Here is a 21,234-nt window from a genome sequence, read left to right as displayed (position 1 = left end):
AACTAAAATTAATGGAACCCAGAAAACTTTGGGGGAATATATTTGTAAATTGCAAATCAATGAGGAATTCAGCCAATTTTCATGTTCTTGCGTCTACATACGTTAAAATTGGTCTGAAGATACGGTAAAATGTGCAATTCAATTTTTTTTCAAACTGTTCATGGAATACATTCAATATCCCTGATTTTCATGTTCCCTGTAGTCCCTCACCAGCGTTCATTTCTCGACGAGACCTTCTCGTTCACAAAGAGAAACATTTTTACATTCATACACAGTCTCATCTCGTTGCCAATACATTTCACCCAAAAATATCCGATTGATAACAGGAAAACTACTCTTCGTCCTCAACTGTGTCTCGATACCTGCAACATAAATCCCCCTCCTCCCCCTCCCCCATATTGCAAATAATCCGATGGTCGAGTGGGTCCATCCATTTATGCAACTGAGAACGTTGATGCAACCGGGAGAACCAATGGGAAAAAAAATTGTTACGGGCGCATGGGTTTATGCGACGCCGCCTCGTTATCCTCCACTCTCGGAGGCTTGGGTGACCATCGGTACTAGAATGAAAATACAGGGAGGAAACGAGAGATACAGGGATGGATAGAATCCAAGGGATAACACCCTACTATTTCCCATTCCGACGAAATACTCAGTTATTGTTTTAATAAACTCGGGAAAAAAATTCTCCCGACTGGAAAATTCGACTGTAGCAAAAGTCGATTTTCCTCCGGAAAAATTCCAAAATCACCTCCTTAGTGGCGGAGGTAAAGAAAAATTTTCTCACCTTTCACGTAGCATATAGGGTGCCCACAAATATTTCCATTCCAAGAGAATTTGCACAAGTTCTCTTTCACCGATATCAGGTTTGGTAGCGTAGAATCACATATTTTTTATCGGGCGGTAGGGTGAAATACCACTCGCGCGGTTAGTCTTCATCATTACTCGTAAACATACACTAAAGTCAAAAAGATGAATAACAGCTCAGCACATTAAAGTTTTCATTTTACAATTTCCGCTATTTTTTAAAATTATTCATTAATGGGAAATTCAAATGGTAAATTGGTTCGGTTATCTATCCTAAGCAGTGAAAGACGTCTCTTTCGGTGAACTTCAAATTTTTGTAGAGTTCACATTTTTCACATTTGTGGCTCCGCTCCATCGTGACACAACCCAAACATTTCCGTTCCGTATGTTCACCTGACGAAATATCTCGAACCCAAGATCGTATGCATGAGCAGACATGGAGGACGACCCAACGACAAAAAATAGGGACTAGTGTAGATGTTGAACGGAGGAAACAAGCAAGATAGAATATATCTTTCATTCAGGTGGATGGTCCTCCTCGGTTATCCGTTGACATCCATCCACTTCCGACCCCTCAATGGCCGAGCATCTCCTTCCACCCGAAGGGAATTTGCAAAGGGGAACGGTGACAGTCTGCTGCTCTCTTCTCTCAACCGAATTTTTTTCCTCCCAAGCCCTTTGGTAACTCTCCACATCGCTCTGCTATCCACTCACCAATAATACGATGAATGCATCCAATTTTTTCTCACAGCACTGCCTCGTGACCCCATCGCTTTTTGCGGGTAACCAAAGTAACCGCACGAGCTAGCCCACGGCGAAGTAGGTACGGGAGTGGGTGAGACGAAAAATGAAAGAGTATTAGGTAAAAGTTAACGAAGTTAACCTCACGAGATGGTTGTTATCAAATCGGGCACTGCATTTTGCGCATTACGTCAAAACCGCGTTCCTCTCGCCATTTTTTTTTCAGCTGTTTGACGGACCATTATGGAAATTATACAGGCAGAAGAATTTAGTTGGCCTGTCCCCGTTTCGTTAATTGACATTATCACGAAACTCTTCGTTCTTTCAAACGCCCACATCTTGGGAATGAAAAAAAAATCGACGACTCGCATGGGGAGAAAAGTAAGAGAAATATTGCCGCGAGTTGTACATTACAGCGGGTGCAGATGGTATTTTCAGGTGGAATGTAGCGCAAAGACGAAAGCAAATTCTTCTGCTGGACTGTCATTTTTTCCTCAATTTTTCTGACTAAAATCTGGAATTTTTCTCTCCGTGCACCTTGATCATCCTCATTCACAACATGACTACAATTTAACACATGCAATCGTTTGTAATCCCCACCAAGTCCATGCAATTACGCACCAAGTGGCTGTGAACGAAGGATAATTGATACATTGACTCGAGTTACGTGAATTGAGAAATTTCTTTGTTGCTCGTTGTGCTGTTAGTGCTAGCTTATGAATTTTATTTCAAGCGGTTGGTGCAGACAGGTAAGTACGGTGAGGTGAAAGAGATGAGTAGGTCAGTGTATAATTATCCTCAACAAACGTATACGTTTCCTTCTTATTTATTCTCTTATCTCGCGGAATGAACAATTCCGAGTGTACTTTTCCCATAATAATTTCAGCTGGGGTTACAATGTGAATGTATGTCTTGAGAAGAAGCATGTCATGTTGTTTGTGTTGGGAGATTACCCCATTACTGGATCATTCCATTGTCTACTCGCGTGATAAATTACTCTCTTCATATTTATCCGTCATACCCGGTTGTTTTGGAATAATCCGCTCCTCGCGGGCCGATACGGTTTTCAATGATTGTGGGGATGGAATAATGAGACATATTTAATTGATGTCTGGGCGTTCAACCATCGGATGATTTGAACAAGCTAATGCATGGTCGGGGAGTGCAGAAAACGTTGGAAGAATTTGGCCAGCTTCTCCACAAGAACTTCCAGTTGGTGAAGCAAATTCAATGTGAGAGAGAATTGATTGATTCATTGAATAAAAATTGCCAGAAGTTTTCGCAAATTTTACCAAAAAATCCACGAATATTAAACGTGAATGACTTCCTGACTCCCGCCACATTGACATTATCACTCAGATTGAAACATTTCTCTCTCAGTTCTGTCCCACTTTCATAATCTGCTAAAGGCCAAGCGATTCTGTCGAGTTGTCTCGGTTTGTTCCTGTCGTGAGGCTGACATATAAGTGGAATTTTCGTGCAATGCATGTATTTTCTGGTGGTATTCAACGCTCTCTCCCAGTAATTATCATGGTGAGTTGTGGTTTTGCCCTTTGCCTTTGACGATTCAATTTCATTTAACATCTGTGGGAATTTTCTCCTGCGACAGATGACAAGGCAGCTTACGAAAACAATAATTGAATACTCGTAAAATTGAAATGTTGAAGTAGAGTTCACAGTCGTGCTGCTCACTCGTCAAATCCATTTTATCATTCGAAATGAAAGTCTATTACTGTGGATACAATCGTATTCTCGGAAAATCGACAATCGTTCGTTTCCAACCGATCAACGGATTACGTAATCGTGCGCAGCGTGCCGCACAAAGTTTTAACGACTTGCGACATTCAATTCCACCATTCTCTGCCAATCCAGACGCGCATAGACATCCTCTGGGATAATCGAATCACAGCGTTGCTTGCCTCTTACCTCAAAATATGAAAAAAAAAATTATTTTCCTTTTCTATATATTTATTTTGTTGCTTTTCCTCAAAATATATGGTCTTCTCGAAATAGTCTATCTATTCGTAATTCTATTACTCAAATAGTTTTTAATATTTTTCCCGAAAATTTCTATACTTAAATCTCAAATGAAAAAAAATTTGTACAAGACCTCCTCTTGCGGTTATCTCTGCTCAACTTCTCCAAGAATTTCACGAATAAGAGGCCCAGAACACAACGACACTGCTTATTTCGACGGCTGTCACTTCTTATTATTCGTCTGAACCCCAAAATACGGAGCATAAGGCACGAAAATGACGATTGATGGCCCGGAAAGTTATATTTTTCTTCCCACTCATTCTGAATTGACCTTCTTGTGGGTCTTGGAAATGTCCGAGTCCCTCCCACCGGCAAGAAGTTGCCTGAAAGAAAATAACGAGAATGGATGGGACTAAGGAGCCACCAGAATTCCCTTTTCACTGCGATGCCCATCCAATAACCATCCAACAGCCATTGGAATTACCTTGAAAAAGCGTGAGCAGTGGTTTGCGCATAAAAAATTAATAGTTTCAAAACCACTGGTATAAAAAGGGCTGTCATAGTGGCCCTGTTTCACCGATAATCCTGGTTTACGCCTTCCCTGGGGAGAGTGAAAGTAGAAGTACGTCATTGGAAGACGGTGCCTCGTCCTCTCGGGGCGGGAGGGAGCGTTAAACGACCATATTATTGCTTCCGAGAAAATTTGACACTTTTAGAATTTATCGGTGGCTTTCTAAGTACCAGTTTGCGACGGTAGTTGCGGTCGGTGTACAATCTGGGAGTGAGAGTCATGCTTTAAAATTGGTATTCGCGATAGGTATTCATTGAGTGATGGACTCCTTCGTCCTGGTGAAGTGAACTATGTCGTAAAATTGAGTGGAGATGCTGGTGAGGTAATTAGACTGTGATCTGGCAAAAAGTGAGTTCCGTTGGGGGAAAATTGATGCAATAATGTTATATGATAATTTATCAATTGAGTAATGATATTAATCTGGGGTTTAAAGACGTGGCATTTTTCTGAATGATAGGTCCGTTCAATTATATTTGAATTTATTATCAATGAATATTCATAGTTTCATTATGGCCCTCTTTATTGCTAAACACGTAGCCGGCTGAAACGATAAGGCAGGAGACATTTATCTTGGGAAGCTCCCCGCAAGTCAAGGAGATCCTCCAGTGAATCGAACAGCAACAAATTTTGTATCGAACTGACCCCATCAAATCGTGATTATCTCCAGTCCGAGAACTATGTCAACTGCCAATTCCCTCTCCGAAATAATCAATTCCGAAGAGATATTATCCCACAATCGTGTTGCTTCAGCTAACACGCGAAGTACAAGAGCACACGTGTTAAATGCCAATTCACACGGGGTCACAGACGTGAGAGGTTGCAGCAGCCAACTGACCGCGAACTCTGTTTAAAATCCCGAGACGAATGAAACCGCTAATGCTCCCAAATGCGTGATGAATCAAGGACGGACAGTCTGACGTTGAATGGGGTCTCGCGTGTACGGCTGGGTCGCGCACGAGCGCAACCAGTGAGAAAACCAAGCACAAGGAGGAAAAGAAAATGCCTGGACTTGAAGTGTCAGTGGCGCGCGCGCCAGCCAACTACTAACGAGACAGTTTCCATCGTTGTTCTTGCGAGGCCATGGAACATTTTTTTTTTCATCATTTCCGTCTCTAGGGACTTCAGGAGGTCAGACGGGCCCCGAAGGTCGGGAAGATTGAGGAGTAGAACAGGTCTTTTTGACGTTGAGATATTTATTTTTTATTTGTCACGAACATGTCACTAATTCCGGGGGACGTGTCACCAATTTACACGAATTTTATAATGCTATCTATCACTTATAATTAAGAAGTAACGGGAGTTTGACACAAACGTCTCAAGGAAGCAACCAAAAATAACAAGATTCCAAGCGTAACTTTTTCTAGTGCAATATGTGAAGCATTGCTCTGCCGACAGATAAAGCTGAAGAGGCCCTTGCAACGGTGAAGTGACCCGCCAGACACCCATCAACGCCTTGAACATGCTGCGCATCCATACGTCCACCTTTTTCCCCTCCTTCATTTTATTCATTTTTCCCTGGTTATTTTTATTTTCTCCCATACTATTTTCTGTTTTCATATTGTTCACTCGAGCGATACACACCGGACTGTTGGTTTATCATGAAGTAGACACGTAGTAGAATAAACCTTTGAAAATACGGGAATAATAGAAAATGTTCGGGAAAAATAAGAGAGACACGTGATTCAATTATAGCAAAGGCTATCTCTCCAACTTGGACACTGATCCCCAGGGAGAATTTGATCCTGGGGGATTCAATCGCGTCTTTTCCCTGGATTTATTATTTTTCCAGGCTGCATACACTGTATTATCCGCTTATTCTCTGAAATATGGACGCCACTAACCGCTTCGACGAATCTAATTCAAGAGTCTTGACTGGGATTTTATCATTTTTCTTTCAAGAGACAGCTGATGTGATTCAGCCTATCGGCCGGATACCGTTTTTAATGGCTAACGGATGATAATGAAAAGAGACTGAATGATGATAAAATCCGAGTGCGCTCGGCGTAATTTGAATTGCCAATCAATTTAGCATTCTTCAACGCTGACCATTTCTCACTCTGATTCTCCGCCGCCGCGGCAAGACGATTCAATTAGTTTAATACTGTACTTTTCTCGGTAATAATGAGGACCGCACCGGTATTTTTGAACTTTCATACTAACGACGGAGATTGGACGCGAAGAAAATTGTGTCAATAGTGGAGAGAGCCCTAATTTAAGCCACAACATGAAAATGGGAGAATATGATGTGCACTTTTGCTTCTCTGAATTGTTATTCTTCCACTATTCGCGCGCCTCTATTCGGCGAACTCGATTAGTCGAAATTCGACAAACACATCTAATCAGTAATTCTCATGTGTTAGTTTTACATCCATAAACCAAGTCAATTAACTTTATATTATATATTCCCTTGAATCCTCAACGATATACACGAACTGTACCACCAAGACCTGGTTTGTATTTTCAATTAACACGATTCACAAGCGTAGTCAATCCACTTTCCTCGCGGCAACGTGAGGCCTCTTCTAAATCCGAGAGACAGTTAACCAACCCCTTCTCTCTACTTGTCTCCCGGCTGCCGGCAAAGTCTCTAATCAGTGTTAAACCGTTGTTGATTTACTGTCACCGTATTTGGATCTACTAGTTACACCGTCTCATCAGACACCCCTCGACCCAATATGAGTATACCGGCACGTTTACGATTATGACACAGAGGACTCTGGTGTAATATTTAGCTGTAAATTTTACTTTACTGTGAAACACGCTATAAATATCCCATCCACTGGGCGAGTGCATTCCACGAGGAAAAATATTAAAGTCTTAAAACGTCATAAAACAAGTCATTCTTTTGTGAAACAATATTGCCAGGATCATGAAATCCTCATTCATTCAATCTTCCTCCCTGGGGCATCATCGTAGAAACTTTCAAATAGAATATAAAAACTTCTATAGTTTATTTCCCGTCCGCAAATCTGCAAGGTAGTAAAGCCCCCACTGTTTACCACCCTGCAGTTGATATAAGCATTTAACTTTCCCATGACCTTTCCACCGTATATTAAGTTCTAGCCGTGAGCAGAGAAAACCGAGGGAATGGATAAATTTTCCTTGCCGGAGGTTTGAGCCAAACAAGTGCAGAATGAAGGCAAACATTGAGCTAGTGAACAAGACAGGCTTTGAACTTTCTAAGATTCTACTGTTCAAAGTACGCAAAAGATATTATTAACCTGACCAACAGCCAGGCCCTGATTCCCTCCAACTTGACTGCAATTTCGACATTTTTTTAGTAAAAACCTTCATTAGTGAAGAACAGTCTTCTAATTCCAAGCTTGGAACCGGCAAATCGAGTCTTCGATTGTTCTGGTACGTCAGCTCTGGGCTTTCCCTACTAAGAAAATTATTGGAGCGTTAAGAAGTCATATAATAAGTCATTCTTTTGTGCACCCTCATTCCATCAGTTTCCCTCTCTAGGGAATCGCCGTACAGCTTTCAAATAGAACATAAAAGCTTCCGGAATTATTTCTCCACAAATCTGCAAAGCAGTAAAGCCCCATTGTTTACCACCCTCCGTTGATATAAGCATTTAACTTTCTCATGATCTTTCCGTTTTCTTGCTGTGGCTTAGAGCCAAGCAACTGTACAACGAAAGCAAATATTGACCTGGTGAACATCGCAGCTTTCAAAGTTTCCAACAGACTATCATATAAAGTATCGAAAGTATATTATTCACCTGACCACGAGCCAGCAAGATCCTCAACCCTCCCAATATGACAGCAACTATCATACAAAAGGGACTGAAACTTTTCATTCTGCACGCTCAGCTCACATTTTTTATCGCACCCGTTTGGATCTAGCGGTTGGTGAAAAAAAGTTGGTAACTCCCCTGGAACAATTTTATAATTTTCCATTGAGTTCAGAGAAGGGTCGAGCTTGAAACAAGTAGTTGGAGCCCTCACTTGTTTCAGTAATTGCTTCTGACTTTCTTGAAACTACATTAATTGTGAAGATCGTCCCCCGGACCCTCTTTATCTATTTTCTCCCGTGACTTCTTCAAATCTCGACTCTCCAGGTATCTAGACTTATCATTCACCTATCTCTTATCCTCATTCTGTCTCTCCACCCTCCTTTTTTCAGAACTCTGGAGATCCAATTTAAAGTTTTAAATCCAAAAGACTTTCTTCCACATTGAACTGTCTTGTCTGCCTCCAAGTCTAATGGATTTGCGAATCAATAAGCGTTTCCAACCTTCGTGAAGCACCATATCTTCTCATCCAGACGCGTACAATTCTCGGATACTATTGCTAAATCGGTACGTCGTTTATGAGATCTCTTCTAACTGTGCCACTGTGTCATCCGTTAATTAATGACGATACATATCTTCGCGGTCTGCCCCCTGCTGTGGCATTAGAGTTAATTATTTCCGTTATTAGATGCTCACCTTCATCCTGACAAAATATTCCAATGCACTTCCAGACATCGTTTCGGAATACCATGGTAAGCCATTCTGGATTATGACCTCCATCCGCTGGAATTTTACGAGCATCGAAATACCGATAATTACGTACCATTATGTATATCTTCACCAACTTCAAATGCCGTCTTCCGCATACGGAACGAAAAATTAAATAAAAATATTGTAAAAAAATTACCATCTGTTGCGTAAAAATTCAGTGACTCTCGTGTAATTTTTCTCTACCGTCATATGAAAATTCAAGGACGTTTGATGATTTCTATATTGATGAAGGTTCGCATCAATTTTCACAAAAAAATTCTAGATTTTTTAATTTTTCTCGGTACCTCCCTAGCTCCAGAACTCACCACTACTAATGACTATTCCTAATGTGGAATAACTGCCGTCGTTGGTTCATTACTCCATTTATGGTGGAATTTATGTGTCTAGAAAAATGCACAGATGCTCCCTCAAACATTTCCAGCCACTGCTCTGTATTTACGACTCTTCCTTTGTCTCGGGGATATCATTCCAGTTCTCCCACTTTCTTTTCATTTCCGCCTCTTCCACCCCCCTCAACATTAGAGTTATTCCCTCAGCAAGTTGCACTCCCCTCTGTTTATATTTACATACCGCAAACTTCTCGAGAAATAGTTCCTCCATTTACGGAATACTTCAGGTCTGATAGTCTCTCCGCTATTTGGTAAAATTTAACCAAGAAGAAATATAATAGAAACTAGAGCGACCAGATTCACCCGAAAACTGTCTGACTCCAGCCAACACCAGTAAGACGACAAAGTTTTCATCGTTCTGTTTGCTAAACAACAAGCGCCGAAAAAGCCCGGACAAATTCTCACACGACACTCTAAGCATTCCAATCATGTACAGCTTTAATCTCCCCTTCGTGATTCAACTTTATAATTGTTATGACTCATTTTTTTCCCTTATATGTTTCAGGTAAGCACTTCTCACGGTATTTTTTTTACGCTGCTCGACTTGAGGGAAAAACTCACAGTAGCCCCAGAGCCCGGCACATAACCCACGGCACCAGCGGGTAAGTTTCATCTATTGAGTAGAAAACTCAAGAGTTTCATGGGCCACTAACATTAAACTTGACGAAAGTTCGTGTTTTTTTCCTCTTCTCCCCACTGGGGGCGGACTTTTTCCTCGTTTTATAACCCTAGAGTAGCCGGGTATAAAACAGATGCCTCCGAAGAAATAAGAGCGATAGACGTTTGTATCTCCTTGAAAAGTACTGCGGGGAAAATCGATAACGATTTCTCGGTATTATGATGCCCCCGAGAGCTTCATCAAGCCGAGTTTATTTATGATATTGATGAAGACCCACGTCAGGGAATCCAATTATTGTTATTTCACATCATAATTAGAAGAATGCTGCTGACGAGACCAATCAGACTGGCTTACCTTCTGCCCGGCAATTGCGTTTAACCGTCACCATCTCATTTAATTACAAATTCAACGTTTTAATTGGTTTGCGCTTCTCATTAGACTATTTTATTCAATTTTTTTGCTCCCTCGCGAATCACGATTGACTTGGACTCGTGATATTGCGTCTAGCTGGATGGATAAGTGATCATTTGCACTCTGTACAACCCTTAACGAACCGCACAGCCATCAATTACATCAGTTCAATGCCCAATTTACAAAGTGAATGATCGTAACGCAGGTGCACTATCAATCCAGCGGTAGATCCTGATAGAACTGAATACGGTGCAGCACTCTATCGCATCGATTTACTATCAAATAGTCTAGAGATGGCTACCGGAAGTAGCTGTTTGCGCACGCTTGAGAGGGCACTTCGTGACCGAGACATTTATGGCACCGGCTTTATATATAGACCGCGTATCCTGGAACACCCCTTCTGCTGGCATGATCTAGGGAGCCACTTTCGCCGATTGTCGCTGTTGAACAAAAGCTATTCATCCAATAATGGAACTCCACAAAGTCGGTGGTGGGTACTGTTAGCGAGCGGTAGGAAGCATCACTGGGGAGATGATTCTTACCCTTGAGTTCAGGGAGGCACTAGCGAGATAGAGAGAAATATTCAGTAGAAATTACCGAACTTAAGTTCGCTTACAGATTACGGAAGTGGCTATGAAAATTTAACTGTCGGTATCGTAATGTTTTTGCAGACATTACGGAATACTCCGAACAAAATTGTAACAATATCGACAAATCCATGGTTGGATAATTATCGATTGCATGAAAAAAATCGTACCACACTAATCCGACGACCTCATTGTCCAGGAATTTTTTTTGTCTAAAATTAAATTTCGGAAATGTTTCTGAGAAATTTCTCTCTATCAAAAAATTAACATTTTACTCCTGCAAACTTTTGAAATAAGGAAAAACGCTCTCAGATGATCTAGGCCATAATTTCCCCCTCGAAAATTACTCTTTCCCCGTATTCGAAAGTCATTGAAAACCCTCCGCAAATGGTCCATAATGAACCTGTCCACTAATACCCTCGCACGTTGTAGAGACCGCCGTTGGCTGCATTACTACCTGGTTTACGTGCATAATTCGCGTTAAATTTTTCGCTCCGCAATGACACCACTTGCCACCTCATTTTCCATCAATTTCACAAACAAGATGAATCGCTCTGAAATCAAGACCAACATTCTTACCTTGAAAAATGAGCTTTTCCCCGTATTCGAATGTCTCTCGAAACTCGAGCAAGTGCACCGTAATGATCCTGTCCAGCCATAACCCCGCGCGTCGTACAAACTGCCGGTGGATGCAAAACAACAGGGTTTAACCGGGATAATTGTGCCTGTAGCCACCAAGTCCGAATAAGCACCCATGGTTATGGAGTAACGGTACAAGCCGAGGGTACTACCCCAAGTTTACACTTGGATGTCACGAGTGCATGAGAATTTATGAACCAATATTTAACGCCAACTGGCATTAAGTCTTGCCCAGTGGAAATTGTTCCTGAGAATTTAGAACGAGAAAAATTAAGAAAGATATACATTTCTCTGCGTAAAAATTTACTAAAATTTCTTCCTGACTTTTCTCTCGCTGTACTGGAAGTTTGCTAGCTTGAGGTGGAAAATTTTTACGGGATTATAGTGAACGAAAATGACTCGCCCCAGCATCGGATGAACTCTTGGGCCATCTATTTTTCGGGAGGCTGTGGGCATTCCGCGAGTGGGAGTGCCCTTCAGCCGCTTCGCCAGTCTGGAAAAGCATTGCCAGCGGTTATTGCTGGCTATGGAATGCCGAGAGAAAAGAAGGATCTGAGAGATGGAGGAATTTTTCATTTTGCAGCAAATCATCCCAGAGACTTTCCGTCGTCCAGTGGCTCGACGATGAGAAGTAAAGAATAGAAAAACTAGGGTCTAAAATTAAGATACTGTTCTCTCCTTTTTTTGAGTTATTTATCCCCTTAAATTTCAGTCGACGTGAAATATCTATTAAATCCCTTAAATGCCCCTCAATGAAAAAAAAAAGTTTATATTTTCCGACCTATTTTACTTCCAACCCATCATTAATAAGCTAATCAGCTTTTTCAATGGATATTGCAAATTAAATATTTGATTTAATTTTTTAGTTGCATATCGAGTGAAAGTAGAAAAATTATCGATAAATAACGAATCTAATCAAATGATGTAAAGTAGCATTTTCATTTAAACCTTTTGACAAAGTGGATTATTGCATCCAATGCTTTGAATTAAGACATGTTCCATCCACTGTTTTTTTGCAACCAAGCTATTCGTATTTTCGCCACATAGAAAATCCGCCTTCATTCATGTATTTATGTATTCTCGCGACTATCTCGGCGAAAGTTTAAGTCTTCTTACCAATCTCTAAACTCAACTCGCGGTGCCAAGCGCCGGGATAATGGCGAATCGTTGCATGATTTATGGTTTGAGCTGGGTGTTTGATTTATCGTGGAGTTCAGCGTTGTGCTTTCGCACTGAAGGAACGCACCCGCTGACTTCTCGACCCTTTTCTCCTGGAGAAAGGATTCTACACGTGTGCTCGGTGTGTCGGTAAGTGGATGCGAGTGTACAGGTGAAAATGCTTGCAAATCCACGTGGTTGGGATGATAAACGAGGTCGCACGGGTGAGATTTATTGGTTATGAAGTGGCAAAATTTTATGAAAACAATTCACATCGCTCGGGGATGCTGTTCAGTTGCTATTGCGTTTTCATATTGGAATTTAATACCCAACTTGACATAAGACCTCGGAGCGGTGCATTGAATTTTTACGGCTCACCGAGTGATGCTGTTTCCGGGATCAATGCGAGATGAATTATATGACTATCAAAATATTAGTTTCCGTTTTCACTTCCGAATGAAAGCGTTGAATTCCTGCAATTGGCAATTTCCAACTTTTTAAATAGAAAAACTAATTTTTGCTTCAGGAGTATAAATAAACTATTTCTAAAGCTCATTCAGACGTGTGCGCGTGGCTAGTCGAATTTTGTTTTCAATTTCCGAAAAATTATAATTGATAAATCTTTTCGAGATCACCACCTTTAGGATGTTCTCCATCCACGAAGATTGTCGCCGAATTGATTGATTGTCTCAGTCCTTCATCCATTCGCGAGACATCCAGATCCCCGTATTGACCCTTGAGGAGAGACCGACACTTTCGGGGGGTCGCATTTCTGTCTCTGCAGCCGAACAAAAGTCCGACAAAAAATAACCAGACGAGCGCTATCGTGCACACGATTGCACGACGTATGGTTTTAACAAGAGGATGTGGTCGAGAGCGGACAGTTCAATACACGCACTCGGCTGGAAGCCCCATCGTTATCGAGCGCTCATTCACGGCTACTCCGTTATTCACTTTCATTTATGGGGCGGGATATCAAAATTAGACTATGTCATTTGTGATTGAAGCGTCTTTCAATCGCATCCAGCGAATCGGGCATTTTATTGCGATCAATTAAAATATTTACGCCGCTATATTGGTTCAGATCAGATAAATTTTAATTTATTCAGACGTCTTTTAGTATTTCGAAAAATGTTCACTGTCATTGCGTCATCACTTGACCTTCAATTGCATGGATTTTCGCGGTCCATCACACGCAGCCGTGAGAACGATGGAGTGAGCCAGGGCACGGGCGTCTCAGACTCAAAAGTACACTATTATATAAATGATAGAGATGAAGAATGGCGGTGAAGCGATGGAGAAAAAGTAGTATGACGGCATGTCTCTCATCGTCCCCTTGGTTAATCGGAGACAGCATCGAGGGAGCAGTAAAAAGCCTACAGAACGGGCCGCGACGTGCGTTTGATATGAACCCGAGGCATATCGTGGGGAGGTTCATGCCAAGCAGTAGCTTACTTGAGCTCACCTGAGGAGAACCTCCCCATACGTGAAATCACGCTCTTGATGGACGTCTGGACCTTGCACACTCACCGTTCGACGGCCTTATCATCTGGGGATCGGGGAGATGAGAATGCATGCCGATTCGCGGTATCGATAGGGATCGTCATCCAGGAAGTCGGATTATCTCATTCTCCGCGCGTAGTAGCGATAATGCGAGATGAAGAACAACAATTCCGCATTTGAAATGTTAATCATTTCAAGGTTCTTTAATCCTGGGTCATACTGAACTCCCTTCATCCTTTTTTTTAAATTAAACGGAATATATTTTTAACGTGCGTTTTGGAAAAAAAATTGTTCTCGTGTTTGAGATAAATAAACATCAGCAAAGCTAAGGGGACAGTGGAAACGTCCACCAACAGCTTCCAGGATTATTTCTCACCACATTCTTCCAATACCACTCATGATACTTTATCGTTAGAAACAATTGGGAGAGAATAGCTTAAATGCGTCGTCCTCTAGCATGCTGCTAACCCCGACCCTGATATACGATATGATTATCCGTGATTATAGTGCGAACGGTAGTCGAAGACACCGAGTCAAGCAATAATCTTTTCCATAAAGAAGTTAACCTCCGGGGTTGTAACGTTTGTTTACGACAACTCGTTGTTTCTGCCACAAAGTACGCGTTGAGCGTTAAAATCCAACTATTCGCTTTACTATCTTCCACTTGTGTTTATGGCATTACGTGTACCACAGGGTGTCGCTCATTGTTGATACCAAGGTTGCGGAAGGATTTGCCGGTGAAGTGCATTATAACTATTTATTGAACATCATTTTGTTGAAGATGCACCTTAAATTATTACGTTCATCGCTCCATTTTCCAATGAGACTTCATTCGGTGTTTTGGAAAAAAATTTCGGATTTTTTCTGCAAACTCAGAAGCTCATTCTAATCTTTAGGATAAATATGTTTATTGAATATTCGTGTTGTATTTCCTGGTTATCAATTGAAATCTCTTTTATTGAAAATTATTAGTCAACTCGTCTCTCCACGCCACAATCTAAAATTAACATCATAACTCTGATGAATTTCAATTATTTCAATAGTAATTGAGAGTTTTATCTTCATCTTCAACTCTTCGCTCGTGAAATGTTATTGAAATAGACAGGCAAGTGGATATTCAATGAAGTAGCTTCAACGAGCGTAATTCAAACATACCCATAGGTATGTAAAGTGGAAATATCCCCGTCCACCTCCCCCCCCCTGGCTGCATTGGTAATAGAACACCGTCCAATGCACCTCGCATTCACTCAAGCTGGAACTTCCACTTGGATCGTATCCTCCAGTGAAAATTCCATTCTACCAATGCCATTCAAAATTATCCCCATAGTCAATCGTTTCTCCTTGACCATCGATTTGCCCAGAGGGTATAAACCGCCGAGTCGATACCCAAATGATTCATTATCCCTCTGTTTTGAGCACCCCTCAACCTCCAGCATTGAAATTGAGCTTTGACGAAGTCCATTGAATGAACTAGAAATTTATTGAAGACCGGCTATTAATTTCTTTTCCTATCCACGAATGGATTCAATTCCATGGATTGATTCAGTCAACTTTTTATCGAATTCGAGTGATGGATGAAGAAACCAAACCTACATTTCTTCTGAAGAAGTGGGTTAAATTGTCTAGCGCCAGATACGCACAATAAATTCTGCACTTTCGTCGAACGGTAGGATAATTTTTATAAAAAAATTTTCCCCTCGATGTGCTCTCCCAAACGTATCGTCTCCAGCCGTAAAAAATGTCCCATTTTATAATGATCCCCACAGTCTGTAGTCATTCAGCATGCACCCACGCCTGATTCCCCGATCGCATTGGTACGCGTCTCGTGGTGATGTAGAGTCACCGTTGCAATGGCATCAAAATGCAATACACCATCACCACACGCGATCCTCACACACATCGAGCCAATATCATGCGATTTCATGACTGAAATACACCCGCATATTTAATCTCTTTATTACCGTGTAATAAGCCCACGTCAAGCTGTACAATATTCATTAATAACAGGATCGTAACATCGCAACGTCCATAAACTCTTGTTAGGAGTATTTTACATCACCTAAAAAGGTGAAATGCTTTTTCCTATACACGTGTTAACCCCGAAAAAACCAATCACTCCCGGAACAATGATAATCTTAATTGGAATCTTATCTCTAAGGCAGGCAACGTCCGTGCGAAACTATATAATGAGCTTCACTACAAAACTCATACACATCCTTTAAAGCCCCCTCACCCTCCTCGCACTTCCCTCTTAACAATCAACAACTCATTTTCATTCTGCCTCATCTGCCTTTTTTACCCGCTATAATTAGGTGCATTAAATATACCTAACGTGCTATTCCCAATATCTCAAATGGCGCGGGTACGGGGTGAGAGGAGACGCAAGTGTTGGTAGAAAATGAAAAACAAGGAGAAACAGAGCCAGATAGTGGGTAAAGAGGGGGCAAATGAAAAGGCAAAAGCCTGATATCGTATTGCCGCATCATGCGGTTTTCCTATCTCAAGCGATACATTTCCGAGATGGGCTATCGTATCGGTTACTATCGCGACCGTACACGCAACGGGGTTTTATTGAACGGTAGTGCTACCGCGTTGGGGCTAGCACTCGTGGTGTCAAGGGATGCACCATAAAAATTCATGCGATACTCCGGGTATATAAATTTTGTTTCTCTTACGGGTTTTTTTTTCAGTGGCTTGGGCATTTGGTACCCGGGGGGGAGGCTTCCCGGAATCCGCACGCATCTTCCGCATTGGTTTAGTTTATATTGAGTGGAGGGTGTGCGCGAGCAGTTTCACGTGATCAATTCAGTTGTTGGATAATTTTTTTAACTGAAAAAAAATAAAGTACAAAAGTTCGATGGAAATTTTAGGTAATAAATGATCAGAAATATAATTTTTTGAGTGACGGTAACTGCTCCCTGAAGTTTGCTGGCGATATTGCTGCCATGATCTTTCTCGGAGTGCGCCCACCCAATTCAAAAAGCTAATCGTAGGAGAATATCCTTCGAAATGTCCACAACTGAGCCTTCATAACGATGCGCTCAGTAAAGAGCGATTAATTACTTCCGTTAGCAACTCTGGAACCTCATCCAGCATGCCCTGCACACCGAGCCTTCCCTCCGGAAACTTTGCCTCCAATTCCAAACGAGAATACACACCAGCCCCCTGAGCGCATCCCATGCAATATCCGGAAACCCGGTGATAAATTCCTTCTCATTACATCTCCAGTGCAATTTCAACGTCGCTTGGGACCATGGGTCTCTAGATATTCACTCTATTTCCGTCTTGTCGAGAGAAGGCCTCTACAGGCGTATGTATCCCTTCCTCCTTCAGTTTGAGTTTCAATATGCATTAGGGTATTGCGTTAGCCAGGATGCGTCTGGGATGCTTTCAATATCCAAATGAGAGAAGTCAAGAGAAGCCTTGTGTGTTTTTCGAATTTTATCAAATTTGTTCAGTTGAAGAATTAAAAAAGAAGGGAAAATTAATTTCTCTCTTGAAAATTATTTGATCAATTAAAAAAATTATTCATTCAAGTATTGTTCTTGTTCTTGTTCATGAAATAACTATTCTAATCATATCTCGGTCTCCAATGACAGCTAGAACAGTCAACATAATTGAAATGCAAGTCTGACGATAACCGACCCGTCGCATTCACCTTACGCAAAGCAATTTGACGAGAGCTTACAGGCCCACGTGACGTCTAAAAGTTTCACATAGTGCGATTCTCTACACATCGTATTACACTTTATCCAATGGAATTGGATATTACGGTATAAAATAACAGGGGATCGTTATGTGAAAGAACCTCTCCGGGTCTTCGGCGAGTAACAGCCATTGCAACACTAATGATGCAGGGGACACGTGCTCACCTCCCACGTCTCGAGTGTCATGAGGACCCGCGTATTCGATGCATGCGCACACACGTACACGTCGTGGCTCCTTCAGTGCGATAACCTGACCATCAACTTCATACAGAAATCATTTCACTTCTCCCCTGGTGTACATCGATCTAGGGAATCGAGTGAATTTTCCTCAGGTCTCCCTGCCCTCGTCACGCTTGGATTATCACGCGTTCCATCAGATGTAAGGGAACTATCGATAGATTGTCACGCTTCATAGCATCATATCGTTTGGTTATATTCTAGACAATAAAGGAATTGCGGAGTTCCGCCTGGAGTAATGCGGAAGTCGAGGGTATGGTTCCGGGAATATTTTCAACAGTCACTGGAGTATTCTATATGTGTTGTCCATGTTGTCAAAATTACTCGAAACTCCAGTGAAATCAAAATGTCAGAAAAATTACCGTAAATTGAATGCACGAAAATGACTCCACTCAACCAAATGGAATAAACTTGAAAACAACTTGAGTGTAGTTATTTGTAACTCATGAGTATCAGCGGCATTCGGGTCGTCTGATCCGAGAGTTCCTACTCCACTAACACCAATTGCAAGTCCCCGAGGCGGGTCTGATCCCAGGCACCCCAACACAATCAACGAAATTGAAATGAATCCACTATACTTGAAGATGGAAAATCTAGACGATTGGATGGAATTTCGTTGGAAAATATAATTGGTAATTCGACCTACCGCGGGGAGTTGCCTCTCACCGAGTGTCGGAAGACACTCTGGCGTATCATGCGACACAACTGCAACAGAAGATGAAAAAAAGTGGAGCGTGGGCGTCAGTGGAATGCTCTCATTCTCTTCCTCCTCATTTCCCGCCGCAAAATTAACTCGGCAAAGCAGGTCCCATTGATTTACGACAATAAATGGATAATGAGCACACGAAAGAAAAAGAGGAACAATTTTTCTTGAGTTCCTTCGAAGCGACAGTTCATTGTTGTGAATAAAATTGGTAATTGTTTTTGTAAGTCTTCATTTGAGACGGAAAATATCTTTAATTTGCAGACTAGATGGTATTTAAAAAACTCTCAATTTCAAACGCTAGTTTTTGTCACGTGCGTATCAATTGGATGGGCCAGCGAAGTGTGAGTGCACATAGGATTCCCCCAGACGGCGAGAATAACGGAGGGAACTCCGAGTTTTTGCCGTCGCTATCGCCATTCTCCATTAAATTAAATCTTCCTATCCTTACTTTTGCAAACTGGCGAACTCATCTCGTAAAAGAGACGTTTGGGAGTGATTTTCGATTTCAGTAGAGTCCCACAGTTTTTCCTAACCAATGCCGCTGGCAATCGTTATCGAACTCAACTCTAATGGAATGTCCCTCCCCGGTGAGTGGATGGGAGAGGCAGACTAAGTAGAAGGCGAGTGAAAAAGACAGAGTCCTTGTGAAAGAGGAAAAAAAATAACTAGAGGAAATCAGATGGCAAAAATGCTGGGAAGTTGAGGGAGATTGAGAGTGCGTCAGCTATGAGTGGTTGTGGCAGAAAGTTTTACGCTGAAAATACCATTTTGTGGCCACTCTTTCACGGTGAGAAATTGAATCTAATGGAGTGAAGGTTCCTCTCCTCCTCCTCCCCCCTTCGCCCTAGCATCAGTTATTTCCAGTCCGTGTGCAAAATCCTGGACGGAAACATGTTTTGAACGTTCCTCAGCGTGTGCGTAGTTCATCAGCTGCGCAGAACCCGGGCATTTCGTCGACGTGTGTACTGGACTGTTATTTATTGCTCTCAGCAATAAACTCTTTGCGCTACACACATACGTATATTTTTCACTGGCTAAATCCCATTGAGTTAGCAACGTAATACCGGCAGGTACTCGTTCCACAATTCACCCGTCATTCCCTTTTCTCGAATGGCCATTGCTATTTGTGGGGTAATTGAAGTGTTTTACAGAAGTCATGAAATTTTACCTGTTAGTCGATCTTTCCACTGATATCTCAATAAATCCGACAATTAGTGTCCAACGAAGCGGAATTTTTATATTCTGCAAAATTTTTCCGATTTATTTTACGGAAGACTTCATTCTGAGAGAACTTTTCAATAATTTAGTCTTTGGAAATTTCATGGCTTCATATGGACTATCTGACCTCACCTTCAGCAGGCCGAAATATTCAACAGGAAAAAGCCACCAGATTATTTTAATCACCGATCCAACACTGACTCCCAATACGAACACACGACAACTTCGTTCTCTAATTGACGTTCATCATTCCGGAATAATAGGTGAATAATCCTGAAGTCACGTTGTGAAATTGGTCGATTTGAGTCCCTGCGGGTGTATTCAGAAACACGTGGGCAACTGTTTCCAGCATCTCGGAGAAACTTCCATAACCAGCCCGAAGTGTTGGACTGGGTTAGACAGGTGGGGCTTGACTGAGGGCCTGGGGAAGGGTAGGAGGGCTAGAGGGTGAGTGAGCATTATGCAAAGCATTCCATTCCGCAAACACCACGGAATCCACTGGAACTCGACACCTAACTGTTCGTATTCCTGGCGTCCCTGGTGTCGTATATGCCCACCCCAGAGCGTCAACATCCCTCCGCGATATATGCCAGGCACTTTGTTCCAACACAGGCCAGAACCAAATGCAGGAGAATCCGGGGGTTTCACACCGCGATAGGGGAGGAATGATAGTGGTCGGCAAGGGTGAGAGTTGTAATTATCGTGCGCGAATTCCGAATAATGGACGTCTCGAGTTACGCGTGTATGCACAAGTGTGCACATTTGGAGAACGCTGTGGATGCCGTGATATAAGCACTGGTCTCTGCACACAGTGTATAGGTCAGTGTAACGGTTTGACGTATGAGACTGTCGGTACCAGCCCATGAACTGCCCGTATACGTCTAGTAACATTTATCATCGGTAAAGCATGTAATGTTATATACCTTTGACACTGAGGTATTTGTGTCCTTTCGGGCATAATGTCCTGTTTCACTGGTCAACTTTGTGGCGAATGATTCCGAGCTTTGCACACCCAGTGAGTGGCTATTAACAGTTGACCCACTGGGATTAGAAATTACCCCGGTGAATTTTCATTAGCTCTTGCGCTGTCATCATGAATCATATGTGGAGGGATTTGGTGAAGAAGATCTTGATTCTAGCTGAGAGCTTGTGATTATAATTCGGCTAGTTCCTTTCCTTTCATCATCATTAATCAATCTAATTGAACAAATGGATTGAACTTGAGGAAATTAGGATTGTCATGACCCACTAGGAATACGTCGATCCACGTGTCGAACAGCACTCGCCATTCTTCACAGCTACTCACGATCCACTTGTCCTCGCTCCAATGAACATAACGCATTTCCATTCATCTCCATAACCATCTTCCGCTGCACATTGAGCCTGCTATTGTGCGTTATCGCAACTGCTGGTTCGTGACAATGGTCAAGACACAGGATCTAGTAAAGTGGTTACGG

General features: G+C 42.0%; 1 protein-coding gene across 5 annotated transcripts in view; it reads left to right on the top strand.

Moving 5' to 3' along the window:
• Twin (twin) overlaps window positions 1-21,234 on the top strand; it is a 339,039-nt gene that overhangs the window by 155,198 nt on the left and 162,607 nt on the right. The gene's annotated exons all lie outside the window — the stretch shown is intronic.

The sequence above is a fragment of the Diachasmimorpha longicaudata genome, chromosome 1, assembly GCF_034640455.1.
Source record: "Diachasmimorpha longicaudata isolate KC_UGA_2023 chromosome 1, iyDiaLong2, whole genome shotgun sequence".
In the NCBI taxonomy this organism is placed as follows: Eukaryota; Metazoa; Arthropoda; class Insecta; order Hymenoptera; family Braconidae; genus Diachasmimorpha; species Diachasmimorpha longicaudata.
The sequence above is the reverse complement of the archived record's forward strand: the minus strand, read 5'-3'. Positions and strand labels throughout refer to the sequence as shown.